General features: G+C 42.8%; 1 protein-coding gene and 1 long non-coding RNA gene across 5 annotated transcripts in view; one reads left to right on the forward strand and one right to left on the reverse strand.

The window, feature by feature from the left end:
* VTCN1 (V-set domain containing T cell activation inhibitor 1) overlaps nucleotides 1-17,536 on the forward strand; it is a 68,770-nt gene that overhangs the window by 10,336 nt on the left and 40,898 nt on the right. The window lies entirely within an intron of this gene.
* LOC138987204 (uncharacterized) overlaps nucleotides 4,384-17,536 on the reverse strand; it is a 46,717-nt gene continuing 33,564 nt past the window's right edge. The window contains exon 3 of one of the 2 annotated variants that reach the window (XR_011463623.1): nucleotides 4,384-4,662. This is a non-coding gene — a long non-coding RNA (uncharacterized lncRNA). Of the gene's footprint in view, nucleotides 4,663-9,632; nucleotides 10,076-17,536 lie in introns of those variants that run through there. The other variant, XR_011463624.1, reaches the window with a different exon arrangement.

Consider the following 17,536-nt stretch of genomic DNA (forward strand, 5'->3'; position numbering starts at 1 on the left):
CTCTTTGCAAAAAGCCTTGGGGTACAGGAACAGAATATAAAATTGTGGGGACAATCACCCTTTAGAACTTCAGGGTCAGGATAAAGTCCTATGAGACGAGGGAAGGTTAAGCTGTGTACTACCAAGTGCCCTGTGGGAGGGAGCTTCTTTCAGACCCCAGAGGAGCCTGGACTGGAAGCCTTGAAGCCTGGGGTTAGGTTTCCAGACAGATCCTGGTAGGAAGCCCCATGGCAGGATAGATGTGAAAGAGGAATTATTTCAGCCAAGAAGTTGACCTGTCCAAGGAAGCAGCATCCTATCCTCTTCTTCTGTCTCCACTTTTTTGATAAGGATCCAAGTCTTGGTGATTCTCTTCACAGCTAAGAGAGAAGTCAGTCGGTGGGAAAGTTGTGATGTTATTCTGATGGCTGTAGGTCAGGGGGTCTTTGTCCAAAGACCTTAACATATGGTCATGGCAATTCACCAAGAGCTATCCAAGTTTGAAGCCCCTGCCACAGCCACCTTTGACGTGGGCCCAGCTCTGTGGACACTTCCCTGTGGAGGGACTCTGCCTCCTGCCAATTACTCATACCATATCCTCTAGGATGGCATCCAGGGATGCTGGGGGTGGGCTTGCATATGGCTACTTGCCTAGAGTCTAGGAATAAGGCTGATCTGGGAGTGGGACGGGGAGAGGAAGCAGGACTTCCGAAGGTCCCTTACTTAGAAGTGTTCCCTGCCAAGCCCTGGGGATGCCCTGAAAGTCTCTCCCACAGGCCAGGCACTGCCTGAAGACCTGGACAGAGGAGTTCCTTGGCACCAACAACTGCATGTGTGCGTGCCCAGCCACTCAGTTGTGTCTGACTCTTTGTGACCCTATGGGCTATACATAGCCTGCCAGGCTCCTCTGTCCATGGGATTTCTCAGGCAAGAATACTGGAGCGCGTTACCCATTTCCTTCTCCAGAGGCTCTTCCTGATCCAGGGATCAAACCCATGTCTCCTGCAGCACAGGTGAATTCTTTACCACTGAGCTGTGGGGAAAGCCTGCAGCAACAGCCTTACCCTCTTACCAAAAAGTAGCTGAGGGGCTGTTAGGGCAGCATCCTAAGCAAGACTAGAAAGACATTGTCCCATGGACACAGCTCAAAAATGCAAGCTAGATTCTCGGTTAGCCCACAAAATCCATGCACTCCATGCTATAGCAATAACGGTGTGCTTACGGTAGGAATGTTTTCTGCTATTTTCCTTTCTCACTATAAACGTACCATATTTCTGAAACCTGGAGATTCAACAGGGTTTTGGGGCCCTGCTGAGGAAGCTCATCATCATTTATAAAGAGTGTTGCTAATAGGATCCTGTCAAAAACAATTTAAAGGCAGACATTAGAAAATAGCCATTGGGTATTACAATGCTTGTAGACTTGGGGATCTGTGTGGGCGGGCTGATTCTTGGTCTGGATGCGGAGGCAGAAGGGCTGTTAAGGTAAGTGATGGAGCCACTGGGACATGACTGACTAAAGTTCTGGCTGGAAGGTCATCTTCCCCTTGATACCACCTTCCCATCTGGAAAGAATGGAGAGGGGGTGTGTTGGGACTGTCTCAGAAGACACTCTGGTGTTGACTCAAAGCCTAAGGAGTAACTGGTATAATTTTTGTTTGTTTGGGTTGTTTTTTTTTTTTTTTTCTGTGAAACAGTAGAATAACATTTGAGGAATTATTTAAAAAAGGAAACAAAAGATCATCCATAGTTCTATCACTATAAATGACTATTTTCTTTTTTTGTTCTTGCCCTTTGTAAGCCCAACAGTAAATCATTTTTACATAGTAATACAGTGTGTACCCTTTCACATTCTGCTTCTCCCATTGAGCCTTTATGTATTAAAGCTAAATGTTTTAAAGCACTTTTACAGTTAAAAAAAAAAAATCCTTACACCTTAATACAGCAGCAGTTGTGACTCTATACAGTAATGTGCATTTCTGCATGTTTATTGGGTTGGGAAGTGCCATACTGGGCCACTTTCCCAGAAACTCAACCCCAAAACCTGGCAGGATTCCCACATCTGCTTGCTTCCCATTCTGCTCAATCCATTATCCTGTTACACGTGAGCATCCTGGGGTCCAAGTAACATGCACCATTCAAGCACCTAACACTCTCTACATTAAGTACTTAAAACAGTGGCTCCCAAAGGGAGTTCTGAGGACAATGATATTGCAAAAATTTCCCCACAAGAGGTCTGTAGTCAAACAAGATCGAAAGTGCTGAATACTCAGGTTGGGCTACATGCGATTGCCACTCTTCAATTGTTCTTGACCTCTGAAAGAGGGATTTCAAATAGTTCAACCTAACACACACACACACATACTCCTCTGGGGCATCCACCATGCATATTAGCATGTTAAGAGCTTTAGAGGGATTTCCTGGTGGTCCAGTGGTTAAGACTCCCTTCTTCCACTGCAGGGGGCCCGGGTGTCTGCCATGCTGCCAAAAAATAAAAACACAAACAATAACCAACAGTAAGAGCTTCTGAAAAGTCCTATAAAGAAATCTATTTGATTGTGATTGACTTAACATAATCCTTTTAAAAATAATACTTATTAATATACACCAGGACATGCTTTGGGAAACTAGGGCCTGGAGTAATCGCAAAAGAACACAAAAATGTACATAAATGAGGAAGCCCAGGGCAGCACGGAGGGCTGAGCAAATAAATGCTCAGGAGGGAAAGAGCAGGTGGGCATCTTCCTTCCCGGACTGCCCACCCATCTTTGAGATCCAAAATCATCCTATTTTCAGCCCTCCTCCTCCTACAGTGATTCTTCTTGAATGACCTCTACTTTTTTCTCCTTAATAAACATGTAGGGAGGATTCATGAAGTGACAGCAATGGCTCACCCCATATTCTTCAAATGACAGATACTAAATAAACACGGGTATTATTTTGACGGCTCTCTCATTATAATAATTAGTTCATCTTTTTAGGATGTTATTATCGTCCCAGTTCATAAGTGATCATCTAATTTGCTTACAACTAGGAGGTGAGTTAAGCTGATCTGTTTGCAGGGAGGAGGCTCTGACCTGGCTATGGTCCCTGGGGGGAGTGCCTCACACGTGCTCTATAAAGAACATGGGCATGTGGCCAGCTTTGACTATCTTGTTCTCCAGGCACCGGAGCCAAATATCCAAGACAGAGACTGGAATTGTCGGCTGGGGTAGATCCAAGTGGCAGACAGTGGCTTAGCCAGGACTAAGTCCTCAGGGTCTCTAATCCCTACCCACCCCCCACTGTCCCACTGTATGGAATTCTTCCCAGGAAGAGCCTCTACTAGACCTGTCCATCATTCACACACTACCACTGGACATCAGTGTGACTGACTCTGGGGAGTGATGGCATTTTGGTTCCTCTGGTCATCTAGCAGAATGCTAGGTGTGGATAGGAATTATCTGATACTCCAGGGAAGCGGGAGGTGAGAGTTGAAAGGTAGGGTGTCACTTCCCTGTGAGAGCCCACAGTTTATATTTAAAGTTCTTAACTGTAGCACAATGAGATTTATTTTTTAATATTTATTTATTGGGCTGTGCTGGGTCTTAGTTGCAGCACATGGGATCTTTGATCGTCACTGTAGCATGTGAGATCACTTGGGACCTAGTTCCCTGACCAGGGATTGAACCTGGGCCCCCTGCATTGGGAGCAAGGAATCTTAGCCACTGGACCACCAAGGAAGTCCCCGTGGTGGCATTTAAATGACATTAAATGGGACCCTAACAGTTTTGTGCCCTACAGTGGAAGGCACTGCCCAGAGGGAGCATACTTACAGAGGAAATTATTGGCCTCTCAAGGGCATTGCTACAAACATGCAATTACCAAGAAAGGACAGAACAAGGTTATTTGATTTCTCATGATGTGAGTGAAAACAAAGCCTTTAACTTCAGCTGACTGAAACAGCAAATACAGATAAGCGTTGAATGGGCCACACCATCTTTCAGATCCTCATGTCTCATTTGTCATCTATCTGTCAAAGTCAAATAATCTTTATAATGTCTGCTGTGAGAGCTCTGAGAGCAGAGGAAAATGGAAGGGGCGGAGTGATGCTGTTTCTCTTCAGCTGTACAGTAGATGGGAAAAGATGGATTTAGAATCAGGGGAGCCTGACTTGACCTTCCTTTCCAAATTTATCCTGTGTGGTCCTGTGCCAGTCACTTCATTTTTATTAAGGACAATAAATGGGCCTCCCAGAACCACCTTGAGGATCAAAGGTGATAAGGTACAAAAGATGGTCATGACAGTGACGCTGAAGGCAACACGTAGCTCTCTTGCATTATCTGACATGTCTACATCTTTCATGGAGAAACTGCCTTGCTCGTTGGAGGAAGATAACCTTTTAAAAAAAACCAAGACCCATACGCCTTTTTTAAAAAAGTTTATTTATTTATTTTTTGGTTGTGCCGTGTATTTGTTGCTACGTGGGCTTTTCTCTGGTTGTGGCGCGCGGGGGCTGCTCTCTAGTTGCCGGCTTCTCACTGCAGTGGCTTCTCTCACTGAGGAGCACAGGCTCTAGGGCACGTGGGCTTCAGCAGCGGCGGCTCCAGGGCTCTAGAGCACAGGCTCTGTAGTTGTGGCACATGGGCTTAGTTGCTCCTCGGCATGTGCGATCTTCTCAGATCAGGGGTCGAACCCGTGTTTCCTGCATTGGCAGGCAGATTCTTTAGCACTGAGTCAGCAGGGAAGCCCCCATACACCCTTTAAAACAGGCAGAAATGTGAAAAAGCAATGGTCCTTTATTTCCCATTGCTCATTTCCCCTTTGGTTTCAGCTTCCGGAGAGTCTATGTCAGGGAGATAGCCTGACAATTTGGATCTCTCAGCCAAGGAGTTATGTCAACTGTGGAATTTTTTTTATAGGTCGTCTACTTTGTAGCTGGCACCATAGATCCTAGAGCTATACTAATGTACAAAATAGAGGACTTACCATCATTTAGAGGATAGAATGGGGGAGACAGGTAGACAGACAGAATACTGCATGCTCAGTGCCACCACAGGCCAGCTGCGGAAGCTCGAAAATCAACTTCTAGTCCAGTCGTGGTAATGGTGATTGTAGGGGGTTATTCCAGAGGAGGTGGTTTCTAATCTGACTGGGAGTTAGCCAAGCAAGAGAAGTGGTGAGAATATCCAGGCAAAGGCAAGACCTATGAGGTGGAGTGGGAAGAGGAAGAGGAAGGGAGAGTGGTAGCTGGAGAGATGAGCATGAGCCACATTTAATCTTCTCAACAACTGAATAAGGTGGGTGTTTGTCTTCCCACCCTGCAGCTGAGTAAATCAAGGCTGAGAATGATGTGAGAAAGTGTACGGGGATGTTTGGGAGGATGATTCGGAGATAGGCAAAACCAGAAGATGAAATCAAATCATTTTTGAGAATGATTTTCAAATGGCAGGGAGAGACAGTGAGGTCCGGGACTCACTGGTTAATGACTGGGCTCTGCTGGGCCCGTGGTGCCCCTTACTGATGCTTTTCTCCCAGGGATCATCACGTTCACTGCTGATCCATGGTCACAACTAATACAATATACGCAAAGGGACTAAAATGTAGAGTCTAGATCTATCGGCCTCCAAAGTTTGTGCCCTTTTCTAGTCTAGAAAAAATTATTTTATTTTTGATACTAAGATTAAGCGTGTGGAGACAGTCAGGGTGGCTAAGCTGGTGCACATCCCCTTAGGTCCAAGGTTATGGTAGCTGCAATTTATCAAGAAGCCCAGCTTCCCAGGAGTCTCAGTGACAAAACCCCAAATGCCGGTTCCACTGCCTATCTTAAAAAGCCTTTAGAAGTAAAACTCTGAAGTGTTAGCAGAGAGGAATATTGGTATGAGAAAGAAGTATTTTGATATTACAAAGCTATCAAGATCTTGGCTCTTTTGAATCACTATAAGGATTTTTCCCCTTAAAAGATCTTCCACACTACCATGTGTAAAATAGATAGGTAGTGGGAAGCTGCTATACCACACAGGGAGCTCCGTGACCATCTAGAAGAGGGAGATGTGGGCATGGGTGGGGGAGGAGAAGGGATATATGTATACATACAGCTGATTTTTGAGAGTTCTTTGCACTGCAAGGAGATCAACCTAGTCAATCCTAAAGGAAATCAACCTGAATAATGAATATTGGAAGGACTGATGCTGAAGCTCCAATACTTTGGTCACCTGATGTGACTCATTGGAAAAGATCTTGATGCTGGGGAAGATAGAAGGCAAAATGAGAAGGGGGCAGCAGAGGATGAGATGGTTGGGATGGCATCACCAACTCAATGGACATGAAGTTGAGCAAACTCCAGGAGATAGTGGAGGACAAAGAAGCCTGGTGTGCTCAGCTGGACATGACTTAGCAACTGAATTTTAAGATTCAAGCTGTTGTACAGTAGACACCAACACAACATTGTAAAGCAGTTATACTCCAATTAAGAATAAATTTGAAAAAGAGGGCTTCCCTGGTGGCTCAGTGGTAAAGAATCTGCCTGCCAACGCAGGAGATATGGGTTTGATCCCTGGTCTGGGAAGATCCCACATACCGTGAAGCAACTAAGCCTGTGTATCACAACTACTGAGCCTGGGCTCTAGAGCCTGGGAGCCATAACTTCCGAAGCCTGCAAGCCCTAGAGCTTGGCTCTGAGATAAGAGAAGTCACTGCAGTGAGAAGCTCGTGCACCTCAACAGAGTGTAGCCCCGTCCACCTCAACCAGAGAAAAGCCTGCATAGCAACAAAGACCCAGCACAGCCAAAAATAAAGCAATAACTAATAGTAATAATACAGGTCTCCTAAAACTTCTGTGTTTAAATTGTAGGAGAAAACGAAAATCTTGAAAATTTTTGAACATGATCAAAACTGTCAGTCAGTCAGTTCAGTCACTCAGCTGTGTCTGACTCTTTACGACCCCATGGACTTCAGCATGCCAGGCTTCCCTGTCCATCACCAACTCCCAGAGCCTACTCAAATTCAAGTCCATCGCGTCATTGATGCCATCCAACCATCTCATCCTCTGTCGTCCCCTTTTCCTCCTGCCTTCGATCTTTCCCAGCATCAGGGTCTTTTCTAATGAGTCAGTTCTTCGCATCAGGTGGCCAACGTATTGGAGTTTCAGCTGCAGCATCAGTCCTTCCAATGAATACTCATGACTGATTTCCTTTAGGATGGACTGGTTGGATCTCCTTGCAGTCCAAGGGACTTTTAAGCATCTTCTCCAACACCACAGTTCAAAAGCAGCAATTCTTCAGCACTCAGCTTTCTTTATAGTCCAATTCTCACATACATGACTCCCACATCCATACATGACTACTGGAAAAACCGTAACTTTGACTAGACAGACCTTTGTGGGCAAAGTAATGTCTCTGCTTTTTGATATGCTGTCTAGGTTGGTCATGGCTTTTCTTCCAAGGAGCAAGAGTCTTTTAATTTCATGGCTGCAGTCACCATCTGCAGTGATTTTGGAGCCCCAAAAATAAAGTCTGTCACCGTCTCCATTGTTTCTCCATCTATTTGCCACAAAGTGATGGGACCGGATGCCATGATCTTAGTTTTCTAAATGTTGAGTTTTAAGCCAACTTTTTCACTCTCCTCTTCCACTTTCATCAAGAGGCTCTTTAGTTCTTCGCTTTCTGCCATAAGGGTGGTGTCATCTGAATATCTGAGGTTATTGATATTTCTCCCAGCAATCTTGATTCCAGCTTGTGCTTCAAAGAAGCACAAGAAAGCAAGAAAGATCAAAACTTTAAAAAAAGATAAATCTGGCTATTTTCTCCTTTTCTAGGTTGACATTTCTCATAGACAAAGTTCTAGATTAATGAAATGCTCAACTTTTATAGATTCAGCAAATAAGCATTTTCACTAAGAGTGATCCCAACATACTCCATTTATTCTTATCAATGTGTTATCTGTTTATAAATGCTAGTTACCTGACGCAGAAAGTGTGGGGCCTGTGAGATAATTTGTTTAATACATGTAAGGGATTCTACCCTTATGGCAAAACTGTAAAGCAGTGAAGCACAAGATGGTGGCTTTCATCAGCATTTTCCAAAGGTGTCCAAATGTAAAGGAAATGCTATTTACTGGGGCTCCTGGTGCTATTCACCTGGGCCCCCCCAAACTGAATCTGGTCTCCATCACCTCATCTTATAAATCACCTATTGAGCTATGAAGAACATGCCTGCTAATTTAAAGGAAGAAAAAGCAGTTATGGGTAACTTCTAGCATGCATTCACTGGGTTCTGGCTTTTCCTGTGGGAGCTCTATGATAAGTACAAACCACTGATTCAGGAAATTGTTGTAAGTGAACAACTTTGTGGGAGCATCTCGTTGAAAGATGCCTGTTCATACACTGTCTCAAAGAAAGTTCAAACCTAGGGAAAATAGATCAATGTTTTCTTTTTTAAAATATGTTCTTCTTATTTATTTTACAAAAGTAATATGAGGACAGTGGGTAGAACTTGGAAAATACAGAAAAGCCCAAAATAAAAAATATCTAAATCTATACCATCCTGAACCTGGAGATAACCACCTTTAACATATCCTTTCAGCCTTTTTTCTCCATATTTAGATTTAATAAATGGTAGCATACAGTACATATTATTTTAGAAGCTACTTTCTACTTACCAATTTTGTGACCATTTCTCACATAAATAAACATTCTTTTATAATGTGATTCTTTACAACTACATAGCATCACCTCTAGGGATGCACCTTAATTTACACACTCAGTTCCCGATTCTCAGACATGTAGGTGCTTCCAATTATTTGCCCACAACTATTATGCTACTTTTAATCACCACTATAGTTAATGTCCTTAGAAATGCATTCTGCTGGTTCTTTAGTGTAGAGTCCTAGAAGTAGAATCGCTGGATTAAGACTCACTGTGCACACTGAAGCATTATGGTACACATGGCCTAACTGTCCTTCTGTCCCTACCTTAAGTGAAGTGAAAGTTGCTCAGTCGTGTCCGACTCTTTGTAGCCCCATGGACTATACAGTCCATGGAATTCCCCAGGCCAGAATACTGGAGTGGGTAGCCTTTCCCTTCTCCAGCAGATCTTCCCAACCCAGGGATCGAACCCAGGTCTCCCACATTGCAGGTGGATTCTTTACCAACTGAGCCATAAGGGAAGCCCCGTACCTACCCTAAAGTTTGCTCCAATTCACACTCCTACCAGACAACTAGACTCCCCAAAATAATAATTTTTACATGAGCCTTTTTCCAGGACCAGAACTAACCCTGCCAACGTTTTGAAAAAGAAAATGGCAAATTTTGTATCTAATGTTTCCACTTTTCCTCATTATTGAGATTTTCTTTCTTATGTCTTAGTCTCTTCCTAATTTACCATCCAAGTGTAGTGTAAAGTAACTAATACACTCATTTACATCCAAGTATCAATAACTAAGGGGCTTGCCTGGTAGCTCAGATGATAAAGAATCCGCCTGCAAAGCAGGAGACCCAGGTTCAATCTCTGGGTTGGGAAGATCCCCTGGAGAAGGGAATGGCTACCCACTCCAGTATTCTTGCCTGGATAATTCCATGGACAGAGGAGCTTGTGGGCTACAGTCCATGGGGTCACAAAGAGTCGGACATGACTGAGAGACTAATACTTTCACATCAATGACTACTGAGATAAAATATTATATTATATATTTTAATTAGAAACAAAAACCAAAGCAATACATCTCTTATAAGGTTTCACTTCATAGTCAAGCTAAAGATGAGTTCCTGTGAGGTGGAGAAAGTCCCAGAGGTAGTACAAGAGAGGCCAGGTTTTCTCTGATGTCCATTTTTGTTTATTGAAGTATAGTTGATTTACAATGTGTTAGTTTCTGGCATACAGCAAAGAGACTCACTCATATATATATTTCAGATTCTTCTCCATTGTAGTTCATTGCTGTACTCTTCCTCCTAATGCTGCCCTTTGGCAAGTCTCCCTTTTAGAGGAAAATGAAGTTCACAGCCTCTTTTTTCTCCCCACAACTCCTCCGGAAAATGTTGGTGTTTTCTGCTAAGTCTGCTCACCCGACCACTCATGATTATGAATTCAGTGGAGTAAACCATGCAGAGAAGTCTGGGAATGCTATAAGAGAAAGGAAAGAGCAGAGTGGGTGTGCAGCTGAGAGTGGATTTGAGGCTACGAGGAAGAAAAGACAAGGGAGTGGATTTCAGAGGAAATCTGGTGACATTTTTGAGAAGGGAAAAGTTTGGGGAGCTAATAAGAACAGAAGTTGAGGAAGAGGATTTTTTTGAAGTTTTTTTCTATTCAGTTTCCCTGTAATGCCTTTGGATACTTTCCTACATGTCCACTGGTTTCAGTTAAACTTTTCTATTGGATTCATAATTCTTTGTAACATTGTCAAAAACCAGACCACAAGATGTTTGGGGTTTATAGAATTTGCAATAGCAATGAGTCTCTAGAGCTTGACTATATTTACGTATAATAAATAAGAGCTGATATCTAAATCTATATTTGTATTTATAAGGTGATTTTAATTGTTTCCATAAAATCTTCCCCAAAGTGTAATTTAAATAGACATAACCCTGAAATAAAAATATGGGCTGCCATCCATTTGGGCTGCCTCATGGACATGTTTTGATTCATAGAAGAGTATGTGCCAAAATCAGTCAGCTCAGTTTGGCATTTGTCAAATGTCTAGGATGAGTCAGGCACTATGTCTGACACTTAGGGGAATAAATGTGACTGATATATTGATCCAACATGACCAGTAGGTTATAATCAAAGCAAGATTTTATTTTTATCTTCCTCTGACCTTTTAAAGTACATTCAGTAGAGAAATACATGCTGAAACTTCTGAAGCCTCTGATGAAAACTTGTCCTCTTCATCATCTGGCTGATGTCCCCTCAGTCCTTTGTTCCCCAAAAGTCTACATCACACATGACTCTCAATGCTCAGGGCTCATCTCCCAGGTAATCCTATTGATGGGAACTCATTATGGCTCCAGGGTATCTGGCCTGTTGGACAAACTCATCTATTCCTTATTTTATGAAAAGAGTTCTTGTTGTTGTTTAGTCACTAAATTGTGTCCAGCTCTTTTGAGACCCCATGGACTGCAGTGCACCAAGCTCCTCTGTCCATGGTATTTCCCAGGCAAGAATATTGGAGTCAGTTGCCATTTCCTTCTCCAGGGGATCTTCCCAACCCAGGAATCAAACCCATGTCTCCTATACTGCAGGTGGATTCTTTACCACTGAGTCACCTGGGAAGCCCTGTGAAAGAGTGGTGACCTCAAATGCATATTATCTCTTTCTTTCTCTCTCTCTCATTGACCTGTTCTATGCTATACATGCTGTGCTAAGTCATTTCAGTCATGTCCAACTCTTTGTGACTCCATGGACTGTAGCCCGCTAAGCCCCTCTGTCCCTGGGATTCTCCAGGCAAGAATACTGGAGTGAGTTGCCATGCCCTTCTCCAGGGGATCTTCCAAACCCAGGGATCAAACTCACACCCCTTATGTCTTCTGCATTGGCAGGCAGGTTCTTAACCACTAGCACTGTCTGGGAAGCCCCTATGTTCTAGATTACATTAAATTTCTTAAGTATGACTTTGTCTATAGTCCATGGTGTCCCCACCACACCACAACTTTGTGCTTTGTGTGTTGGGAGGGGGAAGAGTACGTGCTCATAGCAGAGGGAAAAGTTTTTTTCTCCTAAGAAATAGCATCACAAATCTTCTCTTTCCACTTTGATTCCTTTTTATAGTCCTTCATCTGATTGAGGTAGCTAAGAATCATGGAACTGGTTGTCAAAGATTCCGTTTTTAAACTCTACAGAGTGATGTGGTGTCTCAGTTTGGTATGCAGCATCTATTGTATCTTGAATCTCAGTTGAAGCTTTAAATTTAACATCCTATTATTACACAAAAACAAAAAGGTGCAGTTCCTGTTCTTGAGAAATTGAGAGGAGATTAAAGAAGACACAAATGTATAAATAGATCATTCTAATACAATATGAAAAGTGTCAGACACAGAAATGTACAGGGTTGATAAGGGCAAGGAGACAGCTTCTAATACGCATTGCCTCTATTGAGGGAGGCCATACACAAGAGAATAAGGAGTCTGTGTAGCCTGCAAGGGAGCTGAAAGAACGTGGTATCTTCTTAGGAACTTCAGAGCAAATGCTATTGATTTGTCCCCCAGTTACTCAAGTGCCTGGAAAAATGATTAAATTATGGGTCTGGGGTAATACTGCATAATTGGTTAAAGTGGATAGAAAAAGGATCCTTTTTTAAGGATTTGAAAGGAAGCCCAGAAATCTTGGCAGACAAATGTGAAAATAGTTATGCTCTCTGAATCTGCCTTGAGGTATTGTGGAAACAGGGCTGGTTCTGGAGCCTGGACTACTCAGATGTGCCTCATGTACCCCTTGGCTCCATGGCATCAGTGACCATATAGAGGGCATCTGGACACACACAGCCCCAGACAGAAGTGGAGAGGGAGCATGAGGGGCCCATCCCCCACACCTGCCTTCTCACTCTCTGCATTCTCCATTCTACCCAGTTCTTTCTTTGCCTTTGGAATGAGTAGTTCACTGCATGTTCCCAGCCCCTAATCCCGGCATAAAAGATGACATTATAAAATTGCTTGGAAAATAGCAGAAAAATCTAGGAATGAATCTGTTCCTCTAATGTTTTTTCTTCTTTTCATTTTTCCTTTTCTGATTTGATGGTTTTCTTTTGTATTATAACATGCTAGAGTTCCTTTCTTTTAGTTTTTTGTGAATCTATTGAATGTTTTTGATTTGTGGTTACCCTGGAGTTCAAGTATGTTGACCCATAACTATATCTACTTTCTTTAAACTGATAGTCACATAAATCCAAACACATTCTAAAAGGTACATTTTTTTATACTCCCCTCGCCCATATTTTGTGATTTTGATGTCCTATTTTACATCTTCATACTTATCCTTTTGCTGATAATTACAGTTATAGTTGCTTTTACGATAATTTTTGGTTGTTTTTTAATCTATATACTGGTTTATTTAAGTGCTCTTCAATATTTCTATATATTTACCTTTCCTATTATGATTTTTCCTTTTCCTATGGATTTTTGCTTCTTTTCTCTTCAGAGAAGACCTTTGAATATTTCTTCTGGGGTAGATTTAGTATTGTTGAATTCTTCTAGTTTTTGCTTGTGTGAGAAAGTCTCTATGTCTCCTATTTTAAATGATTATCTTGCTGGGTAGAGTATTCTAGGTTGCAGGTTTTTCCTTTTCCTTTTCATGACTTTGAATATATCATGCTACTCCCTTTTGGCCTGCAAAGTTTCTGCAGAAAAATCAGCTGATAGCCTAATGGGGTTCCTTTGTAACTGACCCTTTGTTTTTCTCTTGTGGCCTCTAGAATCCTCTCTTTAATTTTTGCCATTTTAATTATGGTGTCTTGGCATCCATTTGTTTGGGTTCATCTTGTCTGGGACTTTCTGTGCTTCTTGTACCAGGATATCTGTTTCCTTCTACAGGTTTGGGAATTTTTCAGCCATAATTTATTCAAATACTTTTTCAATCCCCTCTGCTCTTTATTTGCCTTCTGAAAGCCCTACTATGTGTAGGCTGGAATGCTTTATATTACTATATTATCCCACAGATCGTGTATGTTGCTTTCATTTGTCTTTCTGTTTGCTGTTCTGATTGGTTTCCATTATTCTATCTTCCAGACCACATCTTTTTTTTTTTCAATTTTTTTTCTTCTATGTCATTTAGTCTGCTATTCATTGCTTCTAGATTGATTTTTATCTTGGCATTTGAATTGTCTAATTTTGATTGGTACACCTAGACTTTCTCACACTAGATTGGCTTCTAGTTCCTTATCACAGTTATCTGCATTTCTATTGATAATCTTTCTTAATTCCTTCAACATTTTTATAACCTCCTTTTTGAACTGAGGTTCTAGTATAGACTGGTGAGCTCTGTTTCATTCTTTGTTCTTTCAGGGGACTTCTCTTGTTCTCTTCATTGAGAGCAGTTCCTCTGCTTTTCCATTTTACTTAACTTTCTCTGTCTCTGTGAATTTAGGAGAAAAAGTTACCTACTGTGGCCTTGAAGGGTTGTTTTTATGTGGGAGTATCGCTGTGTAGACTGTGTGAATCCAGTATCTTTGGTTCAAGGCCTGGTTTGGGTGTACATTCCAGCCATGTCTTTCCTCAGTGTGCTGGCCGTAATCCTCTTGGTAGGGGGTCACAACCAAGAGCCTGGCTGGATGTAGGGGCAGGGCCCCCTCACTGCTCCGTGACTGTTACCACCCTGTTGGGAGGCAGGGTCTGCTCCCCAGTTGTTGCAGTAGAAGCCCCAAGTTCAATCAAGCTCCATTGCCCTTGAGTATATGCCTCGTCCTGAAGGAAGTGACGACTGAAGCAAGTCAGGCCTGCACGGTCACAGTGAACCCATACACAGAAGCAGCCCAAGGTCATTCTCTTTCTCTGTTGTCCTCACCCCAAACCTAGTGCTGGGCTGTGGTGCAATGGGGCTGGGGGCTCAGGTGCTGTGCCTGCAGGCACTGTGGTGCTACGCTGCCACTGGGGACCTGGGCTGCCTCTGTGGCAGACCTCTCCCAGGGTGTGTCCGCCCAGATCCAGCACCAAGCTGCAGTGCAGGGTGAGTGGAGCCTGAGTGATCCCACTGGGAAATGAACTACTGCCTGCTCCTGCCCAGGGCCTATCTGCCTGAGACTCCGTCCCCAGCCACTGTGCATTCCTGTGGTGCCAATGTCTGCTGTGTCCAGGCCCTCCTCTGCCATGCATGCTGACAATAGGCTCCATGGCTCCCCCTGGGCCACGCCCTCCTGGCTGTCTCCACACAGCTAAGTCAAGTCCTCTCCCAGGGCTTGTCTGCCTAAGATTCAGCATTTAGCTGCTGTGTTTTCTTGTGGTACTGCCCACGATATCTGCCAGGTGCGTGCACTGACAATGTCTGGCTGGCTCACTCGCTGCCCACTGTGTGTGCTGACACCCATCTCTGCTGTTCAGTTCCATCACACCCCAGGTGCCCTGGTTTGTCTCTGCACATGTAGACCGGATCTTTGCTTGTATCTCCTGCCAGACTGGGGTGTGGAGCGAGCCGAACCAGGAGGTTCTCTTCGGATTGGGAAGTGCAGCAAGGAGGCTCTCTCCCTGGTGGTTCTCCCACAAAAAAGAAAAAAAGAAGGAAGAAAGCGAAATGCACTCTCAGCCCAGGCCACAACAAATTTCAGCAAATGGAACCCCCTGACCTGACCACTAGCTCAGGTCTCTCTCTTCCCTGATTGTTAGCAAACCAGCATGGGCTTTCCACGCAATTAGAGTCTAGGTTTCTCCAGCTCCTCTGTCTGAGGGGGTTTCCCAGCAGGCGAGCGGTCTCCCCTGGTGGGGTCTGCCCCTGGGGATTTTCTCTTCCTTAGAGATCCCTCAGGGGCACCAGTCCCATACTGAGGTCTTTTTTTTTTCCCTATCTTACACTGTTACGTGGAGATCTATCTTGCAGCTTTGTTTGTACAGGAAATGTGCCAGTTTCCAGCGGCTTTTCTCTGAGAATTGTTCCACACGGGGAGTATATTTTTGATATGTTTGTGCGGGGAAGTGAACTCCCCCTTCTCTACCCTCTTGATCCTCCATCCCCTCTTTTATGTTTCCCTTTGTTTCTCCGTACTACACCATGTGTATTTCTTCCACTCTTACTTTGGATTAACTATTTCTCTCTTCCAGTTGTAGTCAATCTACTACTTAACCTGTTCAGTAAGTTTGAACTCAATTATTTATTCTTCATTTCTATATATCTGTCTGGTTCTTTTTCAAATTTTTCTAATCAGCTTTTTTAGTCTCTCATTCCTTACTCGGGCTTGCCTTCCCTCTTCCATTTAACAAATTTGAAAGGCTTATTTCATAATCTGTTATCTAGCAGTTTCAATATTCAAAGTCTTTTCATTCCCAATCTGTGGCTTGTTTCTACCAACTTTTGTTCATGTTAGTTTTTTCTTTGTGTACTTAATAATTTTTTTATTATGAACTGATTTGGGGGAATTTCATTTGCAGAAATTTGTTGGAGCCTGGGTTGAGAGTGTATTTCTTTCTCTTCTTCTTTTTTTTCTTTTTTGAGGTGGGAAAATGATTTTATCTGTACAGATATGTGTGTGTGTGTATATATATATATATATCTGTTCAACTGAAATTTGTACAGGTCTATATATATATAGACTTCCCTAGTGGCTCAGTGGTAAAGAATCTACCTGCAATGCAGGAGACATGGGTTTGATCCCTGGGTGGGGAGGATTCCCCAGAGGAGAGCATGGCAACCCACTTCAGTATTCTTGCCTAGAGAATCCTATGGACAGAGGAGCCTGGCAGGCTACAGTCCACGGGCTCATAAACAGTTGGACATGACTGAAGCAACTTGGCACACATGCATATATCCTTTTAAAAATTATTTTCCATTATAGATTATAACAAGATATTGAGGATAGTTTCCAGTGCTATACAACAGATCTTTGTTGGTTATCTACTCCATATATGTTAGTGTGTATAAGTGAATCCCAAACTCCTAATTTATCCCCCCCACTTTCTGATAACCATGTTTGTTTTCTGTGTCTTGTGAGTCTCTGTTTTGTAATTAAGTTTATTTGTGTTGTATTTTAGATTCCACATATAATAGGTATCAAGGGATATTTGTCTTACCCTGTCTGACTTACTTCACTTAGTATGATCATCTCCAGGTCTATCCCTGTTGCTGCAAGTGGCATTTTTTCATTCTTTTCTATGATTGAGCAGTACTCCATTGTGGATATATGCCATATTTTCTTTATCCACTCATCTGTTGGAGAGTATATGTCTTCCGAAATATTTCCTTCAACTTCTATCAAGCATCGAAACTTTACCTGCTAGGAACTCTTTAAACTTGGTTCTTGGTTTAGGATTCTTTGGGGCTGGATGTGTTGTGAATTCAGGCTTCTAAACTGCATGATGACTGAACGATAATATACCCAGACTCAGGGGAGTAATTTTTTTCTCTTCACTCAAAATTAAGACCAACTGAGGCTACTGTCCTTTGGGGAAGTAGGGATCCTCGCCTACCTGAGTCTCCAGTTGGGGCCCCTGGCTTGTGTGGTCCCTTAGCTTTGTTTCTGTGTTCTGTATGACTCTTAAGACAGAAGCTTGTGGTCACGGGGAAGCACAGCCAGCCGCTGTTCAGCACTCTCTTGCCTCCCTGGATTCATATGTCTCCTTCATTTTCAGCCTCTGTACATCTCACTTCTTTTTCTTGCTAGCAAAAGCAAGTGTTCAAAAATAATATGCATGTGGTTTTGCTTTGTTTTATTCAGCGTTTTAAACACTTATAAAGTAAGATGGTTATTTTTAATATATCTGTATTCACTGTCGCTAGAAAGTTAAATTTTCATCCTCTGCACAGCTCCTTTAAGGACTTCTCTATTTCATAAGTCATTCATGGAGAGAAATTATATTGGGGTTTAATTGATTAGCAATGTTGTATTAGTTTTAGGTGTACAGCAAAGTGATTCGGTTATACATATGTGTATGTGTGTGTGTGTGTGTCTGT

The sequence above is a fragment of the Bos mutus genome, chromosome 3, assembly GCF_027580195.1.
Source record: "Bos mutus isolate GX-2022 chromosome 3, NWIPB_WYAK_1.1, whole genome shotgun sequence".
Classification (NCBI taxonomy): Eukaryota; Metazoa; Chordata; class Mammalia; order Artiodactyla; family Bovidae; genus Bos; species Bos mutus.